The sequence below is a fragment of the Hippoglossus hippoglossus genome, chromosome 20 (genome assembly GCF_009819705.1).
Source record: "Hippoglossus hippoglossus isolate fHipHip1 chromosome 20, fHipHip1.pri, whole genome shotgun sequence".
Taxonomy (NCBI): Eukaryota; Metazoa; Chordata; class Actinopteri; order Pleuronectiformes; family Pleuronectidae; genus Hippoglossus; species Hippoglossus hippoglossus.
In genome coordinates this window covers 16,448,532-16,473,424 of record NC_047170.1, presented here as the reverse complement: position 1 = coordinate 16,473,424, position 24,893 = coordinate 16,448,532, and the positions used below count along the sequence as shown (strand labels likewise).

General features: G+C 42.2%; 1 protein-coding gene across 6 annotated transcripts in view; it reads right to left on the bottom strand.

The window, feature by feature from the left end:
* Positions 1 to 20,557, bottom strand: part of LOC117753830 (RNA-binding Raly-like protein) — a 78,597-nt gene extending 58,040 nt beyond the window's left edge. Inside the window, exon 1 of one of the 6 annotated variants that reach the window (XM_034572257.1) lies at positions 19,314 to 20,557. The gene's annotated coding sequence lies outside the window, so the exon portion shown is untranslated. The remainder of the gene's footprint in view (positions 1 to 19,313) is intronic. The other 5 variants (XM_034572256.1, XM_034572253.1, XM_034572254.1 and 2 more) reach the window with 5 other exon arrangements.
* Positions 20,558 to 24,893: the final 4,336 nt, after the last annotated feature.

Sequence of the window (24,893 nt, the reverse complement as noted above, 5' to 3'; positions counted from 1 at the left end):
TAATGCTGATCGAGCGCCGGAGGAATCGTCACGTGAGCAAAGCGCCACCGCGGCGGAAGGACGAGAGCGGGAGAGGTCACGAAATGATCAAAGAGTGGCGAGGACACAGATGACAGACGGGGAAGCTTTGCCACACCAACCACCGGGGAGTTTAAAATACATTGATAAACAGCTTTTTCACGGACGAGTGAATCCTGTTAATTTGTGGCGCTGCCGGAGTAATAACAAGTAGAACACAATAATAAGCTTCCCTTGTGGATTCTCTCCCTGCTGTTGAACAATCTTGTAATCGCCGCAAAATAAATCACCTAAAAATCTAATTCCCGCTCATCACGTTATTTGCCTGCTCGCGAGGTTATGGATTGGCTTTAATGAAAGTATCAGCGCTGTCACGGGAGAGCCGCCGCGTGCCGACTCCCTGCTTTGCCTCGCAGAGTTGAAGAGGATTAAGGCCGGGTTGCCTTCATAGCTATAACCCAATAATATGTATGACAGAGCTGCAGGCGGCTCAGTGTTTACTGCCTCACATCTCACATCTGAGGAGCTCGGAGCAGCAGCGCAGACGGGCCCGATGTTTTTCTCTCCATCACCTCTGCTCCCTCTCACACTAAATCATCACTGATAGCCTCTATACTAAACAGTGACGTCTGACTCAACGTACAGCAGCTCGGCTAACGCGCTAACGCACGGTTATTAAAAGAGCCTGTTTACTGATGAGGGTGTTGTTTAGGAAAATAAATGAATAAATCAATGTTAGATGACGTGTAAATAATAAAACTTGGTTGTGCGAAACAACAATTAAATATTGAAAGATATCAGATCAACTTATCGCAATTATCAATATGTGTGTATATGTATATTTGTTTATTTTTGAAGATATTTGACGAATGTATTTTATTTTTATCTAGATCTGGGATTTAAAGCAACACTACGCGACTTTAACTAAGCAACAGCGCCCTCTACAGCCTCAGTCTCCGTGTGATTGATGGGTTTTCATGTAAAGAAAAAACTAAGAGGATCAATCTCTGACTGAGTCGTACCACTTGGACAATGGATATTACCCATGATCCCCGGCTTCCTGAAGCAGAAGAGCTGCCGTTGTAACAAATCCACCAAACTCTGTTAAGAATTCTTCATATTTTAAAAGTTTCCTGCTGAATATTTGAGATAAACTCTGGTTTTTAATAACTTCAAAGTCTTTTTTAAACTGATCTACAGTTCAGCTTCACTCTTCAACTTGCTGGACCTGTTTCTGAGACTCTCAGTCAGTTCCACACTTCTCACAGGAGATCGAACCCACTCACCAAAGTTACATAGAAAGAGAAAACATTCTCCATATTCCGTCAGACTAATATCAAAGCTGCTATTTTAAGGTCAAAATTAGATTTTTGGCCGCCGCAGCACAAAAAGCAAGAAGTTATTATCTTTTGAAGTAGCTATGTTGAATCATTTTAGGGTCGTCGTGTCATCTGAGAAATTTAAGTATAATATTTATTCCTTTTTAAACATGTTTTTTTTCACGAAAAGATGAGTCACATAAAGTTGAGGGTCATAAAATCAAAACAACGAGGTAAAGTGCTGAAGTGTCGCTGAAGGAAACTGTCACGTGTCAAATGATCATATGGTTTATCATCAGGAGCTGTCCTGGTTTACATCAGATAATCTGAGCAGCTTCAAGATACAGAGCTGCACATGATCACTGCCATTTTATGACAGTATCATTGATGCAGCACTTATTTCTTATTTCATTGCTGATTTGGTGTCTGTGGTTATTTGAAAAGTCAGCGACAGCATCACAAACTGCAGCGGAGAGACTTTTTTTGTCTCTTTTCCTTCCCTTGACAACGGAGTGATGCTCCGTAATGGATGTTAAAAAAGAAGCAGAGACGTGGAGCTGCACTTTGTTGAATCCTGATTCGTGCCACATGGATACACGGTGCAACAACTGTGACTTTGTCAGCGCTGACTGTAAGTAAATCTGATTCCAGCTTACCTCAGACACCGGCAGCGCTTTTTGTCAAGACAACAGGAGGAATGGAGAGAACATGACTGGTACTTTGGGGAAAACGCTTTAGTGTGGTGAAACCTTGAAGGCGAATAGTGACTGTCTCAAAAATAGTGTGTATATATATATATATTGTTATATATGAGGCTTTTTGACATTGTTGCCAGGTCGGCTTGCATCTTAATATTCGAGTATAAATTCTAAATAAAACTGCGGATTTTCAGTCGGTTGAAACGTCTTCAGTTTGAGGTTATGAAACAACCTAATGTGACACAGAAAAAGACTCGAGTATTTCAGCTGAATCCACTCGGCACAGGTGCGTCTCGGCGATGAACATCTTAACGACAGAGACGACTCGCACCGGCTCCATTATTCACTATGCAGATGACATGTAATGACTTTCTCCTCCCGCTAACGACTCGCCCGGGAGCCTATTGATGAAAGTGTATTTGGGTGTAATAGACAGGAGGTGAAGGGGAATATGATGGAAAATTATTTGAATGAACTTGAATCTCACTTTCTGCGACGCATGAATAAGAAGAAGAAGGAAAACCTGACACGGTGCTGAATTAGGATGCATCACCTCTTGCACAACACTCACACAATTCACACTTTGGAGGCAAAGCTTTAGTATATGAATATATTGTAGCCTGTGCACCAGCAGAGCAGGAAGCAGGGTATTGTTTTCACTGGGTCTGTGTGTGTGTGTGTGTGTGTGTGTACAAAATAACTCAATAATGCCTGGAGAGATTTTCACCAAACTTGCTGTGAATATCACTTGGGAGTGTATCTCCAGCTGATTCCTTTTCGGAGCTGATCGGTCAAAGGTTTCTTGACCTAAAGATTACAAAACTTCAACATTTTCTTTAGGCCTTATCTGTGTCTAATGCTGAACCATGACCCTGTAAAAAAGTTGCATATAATGAAGCTCTCCCTCTGTCTCTTCCCTCATGTCTCCTTCTCTTTCTCATTTTCTCAACACAGAATTATCTCCGAGGCTCACAGATATGTTGATGTTCAATTGTTTTTGTACATTTAATTGCTTTTCCCAGTGGAAGGAGTACAGTACGCATGAAAGAAACAAGCCAGAGGGTTCTTTAATTTAGACGATCTAGTCAATGATCCTGTTATTATCTCACACTCCTCTGCATTTATCTCTGTGGCGGCCGTGACCTCTGACGCCAGCTGCATGACGATGCGTTGGAGGACCTGCTCGCTTTCATCACCTCCTCCATGTGATGTCACTTCTCCGGGTCACATCGGGCGCACTACAGGCCGGCAGGCGAGCTGGAAACATGCCAACGTATTGATTTTGTGGCAGTTGTTAGAGTTGTAAGCTGCAGATTATTTGTTGCAGCAACACATTCAGCCTCCAGGATGACACGCGGTGAACTGTGGGGCCTCTTTAGGTCGTTGTGTTGTTTCTCCTGCAAAATTCTTATCGTGATTCACTTTCTTGTCCTTTCAAATGAGTCCAGATTGATTTGGAAACTGTCAAACCTCAGCTTGAGTTAAGTTTTTTGTTATTGTGCACGTTGGTTTATTTTGAAACTCTCACCCACTCATTCACTAACCCCTACTTCACTATATAGTGACTTTTATATGGAGAACTCGATAGTGAGCTCATCAGAAAAGGAAAATAAACGCTTTCTGACACTAATTTGAATAATGACGTGAAACAACTATAATGTCGGCAGGTGGAAAATCCCACAGTCAAGTTCAAATGTTTATTTTACACTTAGTATTAATATTTTCAAATCAAAACATGTTGACCGATCATATTTATTTTCCACATTCAAACTACAACACTGACTTGAATTTATGAAGATAATCGACTATATTTAAGATAACACTGATTACACATGAAGCCTATGGACGTCTTTGCCCTAAAGAGTCATCACCATACTTCCCCCCTCCTCCATGTCTCTGCTAATTTGGCTCTAAACCATGTTTTCTTAACAAGTGCTATTTTAGAGCTTCTGTGTTTCGACGGCTGATAATGGATTGCAATAAAATCCCTTCTTCACGGGGGGGGGGGGGTTGAAAAAAGAAAAAATATCTCCATCGAACTGTACAATGCATCAGAGGAGGGGGAGAATCTTAATATTCATCTGAATTTACCCGCTAATGTCCTGCGGGGGTGTGTTCATCAAATCCAACTGTTTCTGCAGATGCTACACACTCTGTATCCCTCTGCCGTAATCAATATGAGTGCTGGAGTGCGCTGCTTTGTGCTGCTGGGTCATGTTTACTATGCAGTGTGTATAGCAGGCGCAGATCTTTAGTTGCTGGCGTAGAGAATTCTCTTTGAACAACACAGAGGAAGCAGAAACTGATGCTGCTGCTGCTGCTGCTGCTGCTGCTGCTGCTGCTGCTGCAGCCGTTCTGCAGCTCGGCACTGTCCTGTGTTCACAGTCAGTATGTATGGTGATGTTTCGGGAAGATGTGATAATGCCGTGGAAGCAGAGATGCAGGTAACGCTGCATCTCTTAAGATAGAAATGATGCTAGAATCCTTTCCAATGGTTTTTAACGGTTGCAATATAGATTTTAGAACAATTTGGATATTTCCGCAACATGACAGTCGATAAAATACTCGTCTCAGCTTATGCAATGGTCTGAGATCAAAATGGTGCTTTCAGTTCCTTCTAGTTTATTCTTTAATGTGACATCTCCTTTCACTTTCCGTCTCCTGCTCCAGACGTTCACTGTAGTTCTGTGGAAGCCTCGGAAAATCACCGTAGTTACTGTGCACTTACATGGTGGAAAAACACTGTAATTGTGTTCCTCTTATTTTCTGGACACTATAGGAAGCTGAGATCTCTGAGCTTAGCGTGACGTTAGAGAAATAATTATGGCGTTTTGGTCAGAGTCTAGACAGAACGATGTGATGATGTGGCATGAAAAAAAAAAAAGAAAGTGACAATAACATGCAAATGACTTAAAAATACGCATTTTATTTGGTTACAACAGGCGGCAATTACAAATTATTAAACGCGTGCTTGAAAAAAAAGTTAGTTTATAAACCAGTACAACCGTATCCCGTTTTTAAGTGAAAACTAACTTTTCTCCGTGAAACAAAGACAGAAACACCTGCAGGAAGTTAACAACACGGTCGAGACTCAGGGCAAAAGGCCACGAACGTCAGCGCTCCAGAAGAAGTCATTAGTTTTGTGTGGGAACCGTAGCAAACCTCACCTCTCAGTTATTTCATGGTCATTTTCTGCCTCAGCACAGTTAAAGTCTCCCCGCTCTCTAAAGCCATGTTAGGAGCTCATGAAATATTTATGCAGCAAACAACAGTGTAATTATCATCAAACACAACGAGTACACAATGGCTGCAATCAAGCCACTTCTGTCTCTGCGTCAGTCAACCCAGGGAAAGGTTAAGTTCTCCTCCCACTCCGCTCATTTCCGCTGACCTTTGCGGGGGTGATGTCTCAAACCCAGAAAAGAAAAAGTTTCTAAAGTCTCCAAATTTCCCGGCACTTATTAAATCACTCAAAATAAAATCAGCCGCGGGGGCCGTCTAAAAATAAACAGTCTCCTTTATAGTGTGTGTGTGTGTGTGTGTGTGTGTGCGGCACTCCAGTGAATCCAGCACAAAGAGGGAGCCCTCAGCGGCTCCATCTGAGAAAAGCGTTGCCTGGATAAGATGATGACACATCCCAACACATTACTGTGACACTGGCGGAGATCCAAGCAGGAGACGAGACTTGAAAGCACAACACGGCCACTGAGAGCCGTCTTCAGAACTTACACGGGAGTTTTTCTGTTGCTTCTAATGTGTTGATTTGCCACATGAGATGGCGTGACTCGGCACAGCTGGAGAATGTTTTTGCATTTCCACCTCACGTCAGATCGGTTCGCTGGAGAAACGAGGTGCGGCTTCTCATGAGGTCTGTGAAATGAGCGTAGAATGAGCAGAAGAGCTGGTTTCGCAGGTTGAGTTACAGAGAAGATGCAATCATGTTGTTTTTATATATATTTTCCCTCCATGGCCGAGTTCAAAGTTAAGACTATAAGAGATAAAACTTTATTATTAGTACAACATGAATCGTGTTGTATGATCTGAAACGTCCTGCACCTTGTGACCCTGAACCAGCATTATGTCTGTTTACTGTTCCCCCCGGAGTTTATTATATCTTCACCAGTGTGTGTGTGTGTGTGTGGGGGGGGGGGGGGGGTCTGTTGCTACGACCTCGGTTGCTATGGCAACTGCTATCGGGGGAACGGGCCAGCTGGACCCTGTCGATATCTCCGCAGCTATCCGACAGTTATCTGCTGTTTTTTAAGGCCTAATTGTACGTCTTTAAACGCCTAGAGTTAATTAAAGACTAAAGATGGATAATTACTTCACATTTGCTCCTAAATAATCCTCGATAATCCTCGATAAGAAAACTATTTTCTGCTAAGAATTTAAATCGTAATTTTCTCTGAGTGGGATGTCTTTTTAATAATGTTCATACTGACATTTAGTGTGGTTGGTATATCCCAGCGGACGGTGACATCAGGAAATGGGAGCATGAGAAGATTGAGATGTACCGACGGCTGAAAGAGCAGCTGGAACAGATGTGGAAGGTGAAATGCAATGTGATCCCCGTGGTAGTGGGAGCATTGGGGGGCTGTGACCCCCAAACTGGGAGAGTGGCTCCATCAGATCCCAGGAACAACATCTGAAGCCTCTGTCCAGAAGAGCCCAAGTCCTATGGAACAACCCTCAGACACTGGGGCCGCTGGTTGAGGAGCCTGAGAAAGACTCACCACCCCATGTCTCATGTGTCGGGGGGGGGGGGGTCAGGGGAAAATTTACATTATATAATCTGTCTTTCTTATTTTGTTTTTGTTTTTACACTGTGCCCACACTGCGTCTCATTATTACCACAGGAGTAAATAACAAGACTGGTTAATGCACCGGCTGATGTACCGCAAGCTGTTTTGGTGGTTATTGCTTGGACGATTGGATGTTTTAACGCCCATCCCTTTGCTAGAATGTGCGTAAATGAGTCAAGAGAGATTCCAGAGGCACGACAGACTCAGACTCAAACACTGATCTGGTCAATTTGTGAAACACAGCGGCGTCACCTTCAACGTTTCATCCCCTGCTGCTGAGGCTCGTCGCTGTGCCGAGCTTTAATGGCATCTCCAGCCACTTCCAACCTCTCCCAACACCTCTCGCAGCACCTCCCCTCGCCTCTTTGTGCCACTGGATCTGTGTGTCAGAATCAAAGCGAGGCCACAAAAGAAAGAGGGAGTCAGCCCGGATGAGACGGATGAAGCCAGGGAGCCAGAGAGAGACGCGCTATGTGCAGGTAGTTGTGAAGTTGCGTAGAAATGAGTTAAACTGGTTGCTGCTTTGCCCGTCTGCAAACACAGCTGGTGACGCTGTGATATAACAGACAAAAGAAAAAAGTAAAGAAAAGTGAGGAATAAAGCCCGGAGGCAAAATACAACATTTCTCCGAGAGCTAACTTAATTTTTTTGGCTGTAAACATTTGTATTGAAACAACTTGATTAATTACTTCAGCTCAGCACAAGCAGCTCCCATATGTTACTGTTTAGCTTCCTCTGATGGATTCATCGTATCCACTGCAGTTAAACACTTTGGATTTAATCTGTCATTGGGCGATAAAGTGATTATTTATTCCTCCTTGAATAGAAGATAGAATAAGCTCAGCTCCTGGGTTTTATTGTTCAGGGTATAGTGGGTCCTACCACCGAGGAAATATAAAGACAAAAAGACAAAAAAAGACGAGGCGGCAGAATGTAATTAATGAAGCAAAGGACCGAACGTCTGCGTCTCTGGAGGCTTCTGCTGGGATCTGTGAGGACGGAGCGATGGGTTGGGGGGGGGGTAGAAACTGAGAAAGAGGTGGAGCTCGATGAAGAAACGAAGAGCGAAGAGTCTCGACACAGAATCTCACCTGTGACGCTGCACTGTTGCAGATTTGCTTGGAGAGATAAAGCAAAAGGAAACCAAACAACATCTTGCTTACTTTAGGCCTCATATACTGTAATATGTAGGTGTATACGCTTACTCCACAATATTTATACTATTAAGTAGTATATAAACATGTGAATAACAACCATGATGTGAAACCGATATGGTGTTTATTCATATATATGTAAAGACTTTTGAAAACCCTGAACCTCCACCAAGGGCCACTTATCTCCATATTGCATGTATTGAATGTCATGATTCAAACTGGATTCCGAGCTAAATATTCATCTCTGCATAGATATTACTACTTTACATATGCCTAATTGTTTCCCCCAGAAAGATTAGAGCATTATCTCCTGGTATGAACATGTTGAAAAACAGGATTTATTTCATTTTCAGATCCGCTCTAAATGTTAAGGTTTCTTCTTTCTGTTAAGCCCAAACCCTCTAGGAAACTTCACGGAAATCTGTATTTTTGAGTAATTTTGCAGACAGTCAATGAAAAGACAAATGACACATTTGCTGCCCTGAAGCTGCTCAGAATTGCATTATTGGGCCTCTTTAGCATTAAAAGCTGAAGTATTTTCATTTCAATTTTCCATTTTCAAAGTCTAAAATCCTATAAACAGCTCAGACAATCTGATATTTTTTCATCCAGAATAAACTTTAATAATCGTTTTTCTTTCTTTCTTTTTCTCATGTCAATCATGTTGTTGTCTCGCTTCAGATTTACCTCAAACTTTCATCACAATACAGTTAATAAAATAAAGTAGAATAAAGGTTATGTGGTTCTCCAGCTTCTGCTCCTGTGTGTTTGGTAGCAGAGAATGGACTGACCCTGTTCAACTCTGCAGCCCTGAGTTCTGTTCCCGAGATTTCCTAGAAAATATTTACGCACTGCAGCTCAACACACACTCACTCACACACACACACACACACACACACACACACACTCGTAAATCGTGATGCATACTGGCAGCTGAAGGTTCAGTTCTACAGTGAATTCTCCCTCGGTCCTGCTCGTCGTGGTTTGGGGGACCTTTCTTGCATCTTCACACGTGTTTTCCTCCATCCTGTTAGTTTCCTTCTCTCAGTGAAACTTTAATTGGAAACTGAAATTGCTTTTCAGATTGTTTGAACTTGCAGCGACTGACCTAATTAGTTGAATGATCACGCCTCAGAGATCCCTGCCTAACTGATGGACTAATTTGAATGAATATTTCAAACCATGTCTGCAATTAATGCCATTTACATATGTAATGTGTCCTGCCTGATTTCTTAATGATGTTTATATTCCCTGATGCTGCCCCTGACAGGTGTCTTTAAGAGTACAGTAGGAAGTGAGGCAGATGTCCTGGTGCGTCCACGTTCATGGTGAACGATGCAGGAACTGAAGCTCGAGCTGCAGGACAGAGCCTCACGTGGCTCGAGCATCTACGTCTGACAGAAACATTCACTGTCATCCAGCGACTCGTCAGAATCGGACAGAAATGGATTTTCTATGCGGTTTACTTCCCCTGTGGCAAAGAAAATAAAAACAAATAAATAAGGTGAAATAATAAAAACAAGTCTTTCTTCTATTTATCTATTTATCTGCTCGAAAAATTCCTAAAAAGCTCATATGACGTTTTCTGGGCTTTTAAGTAATACTGTGATTAAAACTCATCTCCAATTCCAACATGAAACAAGCTGCTTCACTTGATGTTTTTCTGTACAGTTCACTTGGTTCATAGGATTTTCACTGGAAAACCTCTGAACTGAACTGAAGTGTAAAGTTGGATGTGGAGCGAGCTGAACAAAGCAGAACAGGAAGTGTTTCCTGTTTGACTCGGAGCAACGTGCTTGTAAGAAAAAGAAAGTGAGACCTTCATGATCTCCAGTTCAGCTTTACTCTTCAACTTGCTGGACCTGATTCTGAGAGGTGAAGCTGTGACTGGGAAGGGAATGAAAGAGGAAACATTCTCCATATCCACAGTCACTGAGCCATCAAACTCATATTGAAGCTGCTGTTTAAAGGTAAAGAAGTTGCATAGTGTTGCTTTTACCTCACGGGGAATAAATAATTAAGTCAACTCGATACCCTCCGATAAAACAAGGCCAGACGTCTTGATGTTTACAGCTGCTTCATTAGAAACCGAAGCTTTTTTGTTGGATTCTTCAATAAAAAAGTCTGAATCCAGATTCACGTCTGTGCTCGGTGACGATGCTCATGATGCTTATTGGAGAAAATGGATGGAAACAGAAATAAAGGCTGTGACAGCCGCCGTTATCCGCAAGAACAAACGGCAACGAGCTCTTTGGTTCCCTGTGATGTCAAAACCTGAAGGAAAAAAAGAAAAATCAATATGAGGAACGAAGCCTTATTTACACGGTGCCACCTGATAGACTGTGGCTCTCTGCAAGATGTCAACAAGCTATTAATGTTTCAGGAGGCGACTGCTTTTTGAGGCTAAGTGGGGAATTAAATGATGGAGCTTCTATTTTTACCCACGAGCACGCTGGTGAATACGAGCACATTTTAGCGAGACAGATGTTTTTGTCTTTTTTTTTTTCCCGAACTCACATTTATCTCAGGGGGGTCTCATGTAGCCTGAGTGTAATCAGACGGAGACGTCGGCCGTTCTTAATCTCAATCCGGCACGAATGCAATCCTGCACACGCACGACACGCACAAAACCGGGATTATTTCATCCGGGCTGCTCTCGCTTTCCATTCACACGAACCAGAGCGATGTTGTAAAGCGGTAGTAAAAATAAAAGTTTGCGTGTGTAACTTTCACCTGGTGGAGTCCTGCAGAATGAAACGACCGCATTTAGCGAAATTTAAACAAGCCTCAAGTCCGTCCATATGCTGCAGTCAGTTAAGGTTTCTCCTGTCAGGCTCAATCAGGGTTTGAGTTTGGAGCGGAAAACATTCTCGCCATCAACCTACAGCCCCCCCCCGAGTGAAGCGTTTGTTGAGGAGAAACATAAAAGGTTTGCTCGGCGGACATGTTCTTGCCCTCGGGGGTACACAAACTCAATCGCTAGCCGGCTAGCTAGCCCTCTCTACTTGAGTGCACCTGTGCTTTCCTAGTGGCAGACACGGAAAATTGAGGTCGTGATCCTCGTGAGTGTGTGAGTCAAGATGCCTCCGCGTTGAAATATCTCACTTCTCTCTCAGCGTCGGGTCACATCTCTTGAAATATCCATTCAGGTTTCAATATATATATAAACACACATGCACACACACATGCACACACACACACACACACACACACACACACACACACACACACACACACACACACACACACCTTGTCTTCTTTACTGAGTGCACACATCCAGACTGTATTTTCTTCCTGTGAATCTGCAGCCCCCCCCCCCCTTTTTGCACCATTCCCAGTTATGTATATGTCTGATTCCCTTTATGTAAATCATCTGTTTTTTTGCAAACTGACGCTTTCAACTGTACCGTTTATTCTTTGGGATTCAAACTTTTAAAAAACTTGATGCAACTGAGCTCAGATTGAAGTTCCAGGGCTTATAAATGAGAGATTTTATTTCATTTATTTTAGTATTAGCAGTTTTTAAAATCTGTTTTTTGTCGTTACGTTTTATTCTGTGTAAAATGAATCGGCAAAAATATATCTTATACCCATTTTAAATTAAATCAATACCAGGATAAGGGGGGAAAGGGATTTGAATTCTTTCCAGAGCCACTTTAATTTCCCTTATTAAATCTAAGCAGCAGCAAGCCTTTAATGTAAGTACACCGGGTTTATCAGGCTAAAGCGCTTTAAAAACATCGTAATGCAATTAAGAGCGGACCGAATCCTGTAAGTGAACAAGGTTTGTTGTCAGGGGGGATCCTGCAAACAAAGAGAAGCTGGAACTTCACTTGTGTCCTGAAGAGCAGCTGCAGGAAGTGAACTCTGTCCAACGTGAACATGAATGTATGTGCTGGGCCCCTCAAGTGCAAATAGAATAAAAACTCAAGACTCAAAGTACAAATGATACAGTCGGACAATAAATCTATGTCCTTGTCATGTTATATCTCTCAAATAATTTTGCATCTCCCCTGTAGTCTCTGCTTCTTACACTCGTCAGTTTCTGTCTCTTTGCATCTCTGTCTTCTTCCTCTTCGTGTTGGGCGAGTGGCAACCGACGTCAAGGTGCATTACCTCCATCCACTGTGTGTTTCACTGTCCCACTTCCTCCTCTTCTTCCCCATTCAGTACTGTACCTCTCACTACCCTTGATGTTTGATAGCTTCTCCTTCTTCTTTGTTCGGTGTAGTGGCGGATGACAACCTACTCTGTTTGTTGTGTCCCTTCTATCGAACAAAATTCAGCCTCTGTATCTCTCTCCAGTCACTTTCTGTCTCGTTATTGTCAGTTTGCATGTTTCTTTATACATTTAGTCTCTCCCTCCTCTCTCTCCTCTGCTCAGACCAGTGGGTGGCGACCAACATCAAGGTGCATCCTCCTCTTCCTCCTCTTCTTCAAACCTACTCGTCTTTTTGTTTCTTTGTTGTTACTTTGCATCCATTTGTGTCTTTTTCTCACCAGTTAGTGTCTCTTTGCATTTGATAAACTTTCCAACAACAAACATTTACACTCATTTAAAACTGCGTCCCTCAGGAGGCCAGAACAATATCTAGGTTATCGATACACCGGCAAATGTGTCTGTCCCCATACAGCACAGTCTCTCTGTCTGTGGAGACGGTGGATGTGTCGGTGTCCGAGCATCCACACTGGTCACGAGCAGGTGAGAGACAGCTGAGTCCTGCAGGACGACAGTGAGAACAGCTGATCCCTGCAGAACCCGCCTGGAGCTGACCCAGATGAGGACGCTCCACTGTAATCGGCGTCCCTGAGGTAATGTAGGCGAGACATTATCCGCTTCGCTGCTTCTCTGCAGCATCTGGAGGCGTCGGCCACCTGCTCTGGAAAACCTCACGCTGCTCCTTGGCCTCTGTTCTCTGGGTTTGTTCCTCCACTGGACTCTGTAACCTTCACACAGCCTCTCAGACAGTGTCACACATCTGCCTGAGAATCACGGAATCAAGTCTCTGTTTGTCTGTTGGTAAAATAAAAGTTTGTCCATGAGGACAGTCCCACTCAGAGGCCAATGAACTAACCGCCGTCAGGAATTATCAAGCAGCAAATAAAATGATCTCCCCAATTAGATGTTTCCCATGCACTCTGTTCATACACTTATTATCGTCATGCCCTGGTCACTTCTAAATTTCCAGTCGTGCTCGCTTTGCATTTTAATGTTAAATTAAATTTGTCCCGTAGGTCACTTTCTGGCAATAATCTCCATTCAAGAACAATCAGAATTTTAAACTCGACAAACTGACCTGTGAGACCTGCTCTGTTATTTTCATGTTTTCTCTTCGGTATCAATTATGTATTAATGATCCGTTTAGTATTTTATAGTCTTTGTTTGTTGATTCTCTGCTTCGTGGTTTACTGCTTGTTTTTGTTGTTTTATGTCTCAGAGAGAGGAAGATGATTTTTCACCCTGATGAGAGAGAAGGAAATGATGTTCTTTTTTGAATCCTTGATCATCTCCCCTTTTAAAATGGTTTTACTCAAATCTCTGCTACGTTACAATAATTCTGTGTGTATGTTTGTTTTGTCTATATTTGTTTCTTTATCAAGCGAGACAACCATAGGACATAAGGAAGAAATTACATGAATGGTGGAACTTTTTGACTTGAAGTTGTCATATGATGTTACTTCGCCCGGACCAAACTTTCTTAAGAGCTACATCATCGTGTGTGTTTACGTCAGACACTCGATGCTGCGCCGCCCTCTAGTGGATCTATTACTTAACTACCATGACAATGTAAGGGATGCGTGGACGTATGCGCGCGAAAACGGCGACATCGCTTGTAATGGACGTCTCTTTTTGTGCGTAAGTAAATCGACGCTTGTGAGCTAGTTCAGGCAGCCAATGGAGCTGCTCTGCTCCAATCATGTGACCTGTCTCACTCTCTATCACACACACCCTCGCCCTATTTAACTGCCTCTGCAGGTGTCGGTATCACTTCCTGTCCTTTCAGCCCCTCCACTACCCAGCATGCACCAGTAGCCTCCGACAGACATTAATAATAACCATAATCTTATCGGAGCATAGACGCCAAACTTCTGCTGCTGTAACAAACATTTCCGACATGAGTTGTGTGACTGAAAGGAGCCTTGGTCCTGAACGATTAGCACAATGAGGACGAAAGAAGTTTACTTTACATTCAGTTTCATGAATGAATCTGTTGCTGCCAAGGATCCGGCGACTGTGGTGATATTTTATTCTCACAAGTCAGGAAAGAAAGAGAAACTTCACTAATCGCTCTTCCAAGGTCACAAACTCTGAAATTGTGATTCATCTCTTTCATCCTCCAGCTCCCTCTCTCTGTCATTGTTACGAATCTTTGTGTGAGCTTGTATTACATTCATAATGTTTCACGGAGCCACATTGTTGCTTCCTGCCAAAACATTTCAGCCACATTTCCATAACTCACACATTTAAATATAAATATATACGCAGAGACATTCCATTATTTTCTAAGGGGACACAGACGCGAGCAGGAAAACTAGCGAATCATCTTGAATGCGTCCATTTTCCTGCCTGAGGGTGAAAACTTTAACGACGACTCTCTGCAGACGGATGAGAAACACTTGTATTAATGTGCCCAAAAGTTAAGTTTGATGAAACAAGCTCCTCACACTGAGACTCATTATTTTCTACAAATTACAGTTTAATAAGAGGACGTCGGGTGCAGGGAGGTGACGCCGCTGCAGAGAACTCGACAGAAAACAACAGATCTATTCACCAGGAGCGGCTGAGATGAATCCGTGTATCATCATAACAACAGATTCTGAATTATTTGATCTCATGATGACTCTGTGCAGCGTCCGTGATGTAAACTATGCGCCAACATGTCGACACGCACATTTTTCTATTTGTAGAGATGACGTTCAAATGGCACTTTTTAGAGACTACTTCATTTTAAACAACACACTTGTGATGCAGCTACATGCAAAACTGAAAAAGCTTCAGCTGGCAGATATTAATGATGCATTCAGAATTTTGCTCAGGCTTCCAAGATGGACAAGTGCGATTCACACGTGTGACAAATGTCCCGACCTTTCATGCTCTGCTGAGGAATCTCATGCACAATTTAATGATTCCATAACCTCCTGAGACCCGAGCTTTCGTTTATTATGCATTTTTTATTTCCTCTAGCTATTTGGGATAAGTAGGACCCGTTGAAAATGAAAAATAAGCATCGTCTGAGAACAGGAAGTAGTTTATGAAGAAGAAATGATGTCTGTTTGATGAACTGGGGCTGAAATCGACGCAGCCTGGAAGCGATCAGGTTTTCTGGATCGATATTTGCACATTCAGGTGAAACTGCATAAACTAGACTTTCCTCCTTTGGGAAACACTTCTAGTTAATCAGTGTAAAAGTCACATGTGGGAACATCTCCTCCGCAGGTTTAGATTTCTCCTTATCAGCATTAACCTTATTTCCTCTAGAAAGAGGAAACAGTAATTCCTCTGTGAGTTTGTTTGCTCCTGAAGGAGAAACTGAACCGATTTCCTGCCCTAATTGATCCTTTGTTTAGGCTCCACTGATAAAGCAGTGAGTTTCTCCTTTACACAAACACAAGCAAACACACCAACTCTCAATCTCTGACTTGTTTTCTATATTTACTCAAAGGTCAAATAGACGAAAATTAGTTTCCTCTACAAGAAAGTCACAGATTTCTAACTTCTCTCTGCCGTCATTAGCTTTTTGTCACGTCAAAAAAGAATGATGCACTCAAGACCAAATGTTAATGAAACGTAACTGAAGCAAAAGTTAGTGTGAAAGTCTAATAATACGCCGAGGTCTCAGCGTGTCAGTGCAGAAGGCTGATGCACTATAACTCAAACGTTCCCATAATAGACAGAAAGTCATTTAGTCCGACTCTATACTTCAGATACGGGTTTAATTGCCCAGAATATGACGTGTTAGATCCACTCACTTATCAAATGAGCAGCTCAGAAAAGGAAAGTAAAGTACTTCACACTTTTCAGGAGAATGAGTCAAAGGTAGAAGCTGTTTATCTGTTACAGGGAGCGGGGGGGGGGGGGGGGGGGGGGCTTATTGAGGGAGTTAGTTATTTACATTTAGCTTTATGTGTTTTACATGTATGGAATAAAAGACAAATTAACCCAGAGAAGCTGCTTCTTTAATAACTTAGAATGTGTATTTCATGAATAAATAGTTCAACAACCCTCTGTAATCTAACAAATTATACAAACACACACATACACACACATATTGTGCAAGATTCGATTACTTTAAATCAAGAACTCAGCATTTCACTGTTCATTTTACATGTGTATTTGTTCTTTTCCTTGGTTTCATATTGACTATGCTTATGTCACTATTGTATATTTATTTTGAATTCCCAACATTTTGACTGAGGTGTGAAGCTGCACATGGACATTAAACATCATCATGAAGTTGGGGTCTGGTCTATTCACTCTTCATTTTAATATTTCCCTTTTGACTGAGCATGTTTGACTAAAGCTGGACTGAGGGAAAACCTTTCTAACAGAAGCCTCTGTGCTTCTTTGCATGTTCCTGTAGCTTAATACATGTCCTTGATATGTGCTGAATACACACATCCCAGAGTGAAGACACATCACGTGTATGAAAGATGCAAAACACAGCATATAATTATGTTTCCATTTGTCCAGCTCAGTCAGGCTGAAACTGATGTTCCTGAGGAGCGGATGAACCGAATGTAAACACAGTTGCACACACATTCAGACGAGGACACATGCAGATGCACGCGCCCGATTATTAAGCACATGCATTAGTGTGTACAACTTGTTCTGGTGTGATGTTTTATTCATGGGTGGCGGAGGTAAAGCCACACGTGTGTCTCCTGCGCGGGTCTGGCTCGGCCCAGATAACAGGAACTGCCTGGAGGGGAGACACAACACCGCAGGACGTAATAGAAGCTATCATAATGCTCAAGCAGGAGACGTGTCCACGAGCTCGCCGTGTGGCAGAAACACCTCTCAACCCGGGGCGTGAAGACACGTCGCTGTGCTGTGATGAAGCGACTCGAGGATCGAAAGCAAGATGTGGAATGTTTGATTAAAATGTGTGATTACGACTTACACAGGGATAAAGAAAAAAGGAGCTATTGTAAAAGCCTCAGTTTGATTGAAGGAGGCAGATGTTTGTGCTTCGTTCTGCAGAAGTGAAACAAACGGAGGAAGCAGTTGGAATCCCTCCGAGGCCTTTAGAATGAAAGTCATGTCCATGTTAGCAGATTGGACCAAACTAAAAATGTTCTTAAATATGATTTCTGACATTTTAGGTGTAGCTCTTATCACAGTTCTGCTAAGTTTGGTTTTAAATCAGTTATTTGATGCTATGACACATTATGATTGACAGCTGATTCTGACATGTGATTGGTCAAGCACATATATCTGTGGGACCTCAGCGCTTTAGCTCCGCCCCTTTTAAGATGTCAGAGTTCGTAATTTCAGAATATTTCACCTTCATCAGTCGATAGGAAGGAAGTGGAGACGTGATGTTTATATACAGTCTATGATGTTAGAGTTTTATTTTGAAAAGCCAAACTGAATTAATCATTTAGGGCATATGGGCAATAACAATAGTTATCACAATATAATTTCCATATTGCAATATATAGCATATAAGAAAAGTTCAACCAATTTCAACCCTAATTGGTTCTAAAACGTTCTATCTTCCTTCACTCAGGAGAGAAAAGAAGTCTCTAAACTTCAGAGATAATAATAATGTGACATTAATAAATATAATTATCGATATTGACATTGACATTTGTATTTTTGGATTTATCGCTCCGCCATGAAATCTAATCAGTATTTTCTTGAGAACCAAACTTTCAGGTCACATCCCTCTTCAGACTCACACCAGTGCTTTGCTTTGTCTCTATGTCACCGCAGATAAAACCCCCGACTCTAAAGAGACACTTTCACGATTCAGCTCCACGCATTGTCTCTAAATTGTCTTCCAACTTAAGAAACCATTCAAACCTCCAGTGTGGCTCCTCGTCTATACGTCTGCTTTACGGCCTGCGTACATCTCACAGGAGACGGGAGAATCGATGCCTGGCAACAGCTTCTCGATACATGATAAAAACTCATCACCTCAATTGTGCTAATTAGTTTCCCTTCTATTAAAAGTGTACGTTTGTAGTTCTGTTCCTTCTCAACGCATTCAAACTGCTCTGATTCTGATCTTCCATGGCAGCTTGTTTAATGACACCGGGACTTTACAGCCTGTACTCAGACCTAATGGTCCAGTCTCAAATATTTTATAGGCCGGAAGTATTACACTGACAAAAAGCTGTGTTCTGTTAAACAGGCTACATATGGAACAGAATGAGGGAAAATAATGGGAGATGATGCACAAGCTGAACTCTACTTAAAGCCAATATTAAGCTTGATGAAGCTCAAGAATGATATAGAAACTTATGGATTTCTGTATGTTTTGACTATGGACTCAGCTTCAGCAACGTGGCAGTGATTCGTAAACAGGAACGACACACAGCTGTTTTATAGCCTATAAGACACAGAACAGGAAAACTACAGTGACTGGTTTCAAGCTACGACTGCATGTTATCTATTTAGCCATGTTCGCATATCCTGCAGTGCACCAATAATCTGAAGTTAAACCTGCTTCGCGAAGGATTAATACCCTCCTAAATCCTTTTCGAGTCCCGTCAGTAGCTCGATAATCATGTCCTGCAACATCAGATTGAACTGATCCATGAGTATTTATGGAAGCAATGAGGAGGGCACTTAAGTTTAGGAGGAAACTTTGCACACGCGTGACACAAACTGTGGTTATCAACCTGATTATTTCCACCCCACCGTGCTACTGCAGTTTAGAGAAACACTTCACTGCAGCAGCAATATAAATAGTTATTCCTGCCTGTGCACGTCGATATATGGGATGGAGCCTGGATACTTCATCTGTAGGAGTCATTAAAGTCGTTAGAGTGGCATCCTTCCGAGGGGACCTGAATGCAGCTACTTACATTCATTCCTCAGCTGCTCAGATTGTTGAACTCAACACACAAAGGGAAACATTGTGAGCAAACGACCTGTGTGGGATTTTCCAACCCTTGTTCTTGATCAATAGATTGTTTTTATGGGTGTTTTTTTACGCACAGATCGATCACATGATCAGGTGATAAAGGAATCCTACATTCAGCCAGCCTCACAAAATAACACGTCAGCCACAGGTGCATATTTCTGTCACCTCAGTCTTTATTGTCAAATACAGAAACGTGTCACTTTATCCACTCGTGTCATATCAAGCCTACCTGCAAAAGGGAAAATGTCTGTTCATCCTCGTGGACACATAAAAACAAAAACGCATTGAACTCCCCAAGAATCAAAACTCCCCTCGTCCACCCAGCATCATCTAGTCATAAAAAAAACGACCACATCCAAAAATACTTGACACTGCCACCAGCAAAAGTATAAGGAGAAAAAAAATAAAGAGAAAGCACAAAAAACAAACCTGTGAGCTCGGCTGCAAGAAAAGTATCAGGTTAAAACGTTTTTTAAAAAGGACCCACAGAGAAAAGTAAAATCAAGGGTTTGATCGGTGAGATGCACCGACACATCAAAATCTCACAAAATCACAAAACTGGAAGGCAACGAACAACACTGCAAAATGCAAACCAAAGCATAGCAACAGCAAAAGTCGACAGAAACAAAAAATATATAGATATATAAAGAAAAAAATCAAAGAAAAAATAAAAATGTTTCAAAACCCAACAATAAATGTTGAAAAATCTCAACACTGACAAAACCTGCTTGGTTCGACCCTCGAAACAAAACTGCAAGCAAGTAAAAGCCTCGTGAAGACCGATCAAGCCCCCGTGCACCCTCCTGGCACCGGATCAGAATAACATGCTAAAAAACTTGAGAATCAAAAACGCTGAAAACCACCATGTCAATGCTCAATTCAAACACCAGCAACAAGGAGGAAAAATAAAAAAAAACGGGAGGGCAATTAAAAAGACAAAAAAAATGCTTACAAAAAAAAGCCATTGGAAATGTACTCACCGAGCGGGAGTAAAATGTGGCGATAAAAATGTGATATGGCTCAAAAGAGAGAATGGCGGAGCGAGGCTGAGACGCTGTGGCTGTTTCTCTAGGTCTCCTGCCTCCGGTTGTGTCATGTGACTGATTGAGCCGCGGCTTCCAGCAATAAGAGGCCGGTGAGGAGCAGCTGATGCGCGGGTGAGTTCTCTCCTCACGGCTCGGCTCGCTCCACAAGTCAAAAAGAGGTAGTTCCTGCTCGTCCCGCGGTTCTGACTGAGCTGCCTCTTTCTGTTCGGGGGCTTCTTTTTTTTTTTTTTTTTTCTGTTTAAAGATGCAGAGCTCAGTCGGTGTCAGCGTCACGAGAGCGTCCACACATCCTGCTCCCCGTTTCACTCCGTTCACTGGAGGAATGAGGAGGTCTGATACACACGCGTCTTTCTGAGCTTAGAGGGAGGAACCCGGGGATGGAGAGAGGAGGAGAGAACAGAGGAACCAGGGGATGGAAGAGGAGGAGAGAACAGGAGGAGCTGGTCAATATCTGCTCTGTGAGAAAAAACTAAAATAAACATCATCCTCCAGAGAAGTGAGGAGGCGAAGCACGTGCAGGAGAAACTGTTAATCCTTAAAGATGAAGTGAGCTCTGTCCATGGTGCTGAAAACAATAACTTTACTACTATTATATATGATGAGGGTCTGTCCATGGTGCTGAAAACGACATTTCTACTGTTATATATGATGAGGGTCTGTCCATGGTGCTGAAAACAACATTTCTACTGTTATATGTAATGAGGTTCTGTCCATGGTGCTGAAATAATCACATTGTACTTAATGGATAGTTCACCGAAAAATGAAGATTAACTAATGATCTATTAACCCCTATGCAGATGGGGGGGGGGGGGGGAGGGGGGTTGAGTCCGCCAAACACCTTTGGAGTTTCAGGGGTAAAGAGCGTTGCAGCCAAATCCAACACAATTGAAGTAATTGGTGATACATTTTTCTAATCGAATAAAACAACAGAAAAAAAACATGACTCCTCACTGATCCTGTGATGTCATTAAGTGTCCGTAAGCTCCGGCATTCAAACTCGACTCCAAACGGCGTCATTTACACCATATTTTAGCCTAAATGTCGGCTGCCGGAAGTCGCGATGTTAGCGGAACTAGCGATGCTACTACCGCGTATCCTTGGGCGAGAGCTTGCGTGCAGTGTGCACACTGTGGGAGCTGTCATGTCGTCCATCTTTATTTACAGTCTTTGGCGTCAGGCTTGTTCATTGACCTCAAACTGCAAGAATCCACAAAACGATTTACAACAAACAACCAAATAACAGGGGGATATTCCTCATGTTGTCCGGCTCTGTCCATGGTGCTAAAACTGGCTTTCACTGTACTCACTTTTCCTTTAACACACTTTCTGATGACACCTCCTGTATTTAAACCTCATTCTTTTTTATTTATTTGTGCTAATTTCATGTCTCAGGTCCAGAATCTGAAGAGATTTCTTTTATGTCAGTTTGATTTTAACGCACCAACATGAGTTCCTGTAAAAACTCTCTGTCTCTCATTTGTTAAATAAACACACCTGAGAAATGTGGGTTATTGCCGATTGTGCCAGACAGGAAAGTAATAATGTGTTATTGATGCATTAACGTCTGACTGCAGTTGTCAGACAAAATTCAGTACAGGTTCATGCAGCACACAGCGCTGGAGACAACTGTCACCATTCATTCATCATAACTGTGGTTGGTGCACTGTTTCCACCTTAAGCACTGTCTAATTTAATTTACTTTCCAGATCACATCCAAGCCTTCGGGAGGCGCAACGTAAAACGCTTTACAGCCTCTGAAGAATACACTGGGTGTCCAATAACAGTGATCAAACTTTGCCTGGAGCTAAATCTAGCAGCTTTATCACTGATTGTGTTTACCTCTTCGTTCACTTAGCCATCAGAGCCTGTTAAGCTGCTTTGGCAACAAATTGCACAGCACTGTTTTCTTTTCTCCTCTTTTTTATTTTTTTTACCTCATTCAGTGTGATATATGTCAACAGTGTCGTCACACACCGCTCTTTGTGCCCGTAAACCTAACCTGACAGTCATCGTGTTGTCTTGCAGGACATGTCAGAGCGTAATTATCGATGCCTGGGGGTGTTCGTGACCTAACTCACTGTCAATGAGCTGATTCCGGATGCTGCAGAGCCCTGACTTCAGAATCGGATAGTATAGAGATAGAGATTCCAGCACGTGGGCCGAGCAAAAGGTGATGAAGAAAATGACGCAATTGGGCCGTAGCCGGCTTTAATCCACGTAATCCAACCCCACACTCTTTAATAAACAATGACTAACGCATGATAACAAAGTCATTCGGCGTCAAAAGCGTCTTTTAACTTTTAACGCACGCTGCGGAAGATTAACAGGATAATAAAGAATTCATGTCTCACTCCACATGTGGCTGTAAACAAGGGAGATGATTCAGGCTTCAGGTCTGTGTGAACATTCACGTGCTCCTTGGAAGGTGTAGATTGCTGAGTTGTCAGATTCTCTTCTAACATCACCTCAATGTATTTCATGTTGCTAGTTTCACAAATTAAATAAAATATGAAGTCAAGCCCCATTGCCTGGTATGATATCCCCCATCAGCGCAGCACAGCGGAGGGACCACGAATCGCCTTTGGCCATAAAGAGCCAATCAGAGGCAGAGCTCAAAACATGTCGGCTCCCGGGCCTTTCTACACATCCACACGTTTCCTTTTGAGATGCATTGATCGATATTTTGTTGGTAAATTATTTATCGACTGTGTGCAACAAAAATAATGATTTTTTATTGTGATTGATATGAGAAAGACGGCTTCATCTTGTGATTGCAGATGGACGAGCATGACCTCTATCAGGGAGACGTTTCAAGACATCCTCTGTGGAGGGATGTGGTCGTTTCAAAAAGAACGTTCCACAGAATATCTTCATTTTTTCTCCTTTTTTGTGCGATATCTTGTGGTCATCACCCCACACAGCTGAGACCCACTTCATTGTGCAGCAGTAAAGCACAGGACCCTCTGGCAACACACAACACACACACACACACACACACACACACACACACACACACACACACACACACAGTCAAACCTTTATAAGTATGGACTGAATTAATTTCACTTATTATAGCAATTTGTATTCTTTAATTAATATGTGTCAAGGAGTCCTGCAGAAGTCATGCAGGATATTTTAATCAAAAATAAATGGAGTGTGGCTCACGTAAGGGGATTTAATCTCATTACAATAAATGGGTTACATTTACAAAATCTAGAGCTTGAGGGTGCAAGGATTATATCTGATAAGTCAAAATAAAAATTACACTCGAGAAGCCTTTTTTCCAATTGCCTGTGTTTGCTATATCATCAGCAGGGTATGGGTTTAGTAAAGTCATTGCAGGGAAGGCTTTTTTCAGCATTATGCATAATTTAAAAATGTTGGAAATGTGCGTGTGAGTGTGTGTGAGATTGATGCGTGTGGTCTGGCTCGGTCTGAAAAATGTCCCTCAATGCATTTCAGGTTTCAGACTCAACTGAATGGATGTCCCATGTGGTTTTTGTGGCACTTCATTTTCCTTCCTCCCTTTGTCCCCGTCTGTGGCTGCACTCCATCCGAGCTGACTGACACACAGAGGGCTACCGGGACCTGCGGGCAGGTTCACTGACGGGTAGCATCACTCACCCTGTTAATAATCGTCATGTCGGAGGATCAGCTGCTGCTAAATATTTAAGTTGTTATGAATGTTGAAATGTTAAAGTCAGTCAGTTGGATAAATAGATGGTTCTTTAATGAATCTTAAAGCTATAATCCTTGAATTACTGTTCACTAATTTAGAGTTGGACTTTTATAACAGTGTCATATATATAGTTTAAAATCATTGCAGCAGAACCAGAGAAAACATCTTGATTATATTCTTATATATGAGAAGATACATGAGCCTATGTTACCCAAGATGCAACTCAACGTCTAGTTGGAGATTTGGATGTTTTAGCAGATATTGGTAGGAAAGGACCGTTTATTCATGTGGCGTTTTTTATTTTAAACCCTGATTTAAATGACAGTTTTAATAGACGTCAGGTTTTCACAAAGCTGCTTCACTTTGCTCGGTTTTGTTCCTGGAAACATTGAGTGAACCTGTAGAAATTCTGTTCAGCACAAAACAGAATGAGGCCTCTGATAAACCAGTCAAGTCTCTTTTCAGATCTAACACACAATGAGTTCTTGCTCAGCAATATAATATTTAATGGGATTGTGATTAGTATTCCGATACTACAAAGGACTGTGTCTACTAGCAGAGGAAGTGCAGCAAAGTGAAATTCGCTGCATTATTCTTCATTGGACGGCATGTTCCACTATCTGTTCTCTTCTGTCTAACCTTCAGCTGTGGCTTATGAGATTCACTGCACATAATCTCATGATAAAAGCATCTCATTATACCAGGATGTTCACATTATAACAAGAAACTGAGGCTTTATTTATTTATTTAGTGTGTTGCTGCGCTGCAGAATGTTTCCGTTCATGTGTGGCTGTTAGTGTGCGATGCAATGGCTCCTGCATCGTAATAAAGCAGATGCTAGAGCCGGAATAAATTAGATAAACTGTCTTTTTGACTTTCATTCGTGCGTCAGGAAATACTTTCATCAAAGTCACAAAGTGAGATAGATGTATCAGCGTTCTGAGATACGCAACGTAAGCTCCTGATTCATGATCCGAAATCGCTTCCTTAAGTCAGGTAAACACAGTAAAGCTCTTTATGTGGAACTTGGAGGCGACAATATTATATCAGGCTGATTAGTTGACGTCTCAGGAGCAGACATGTG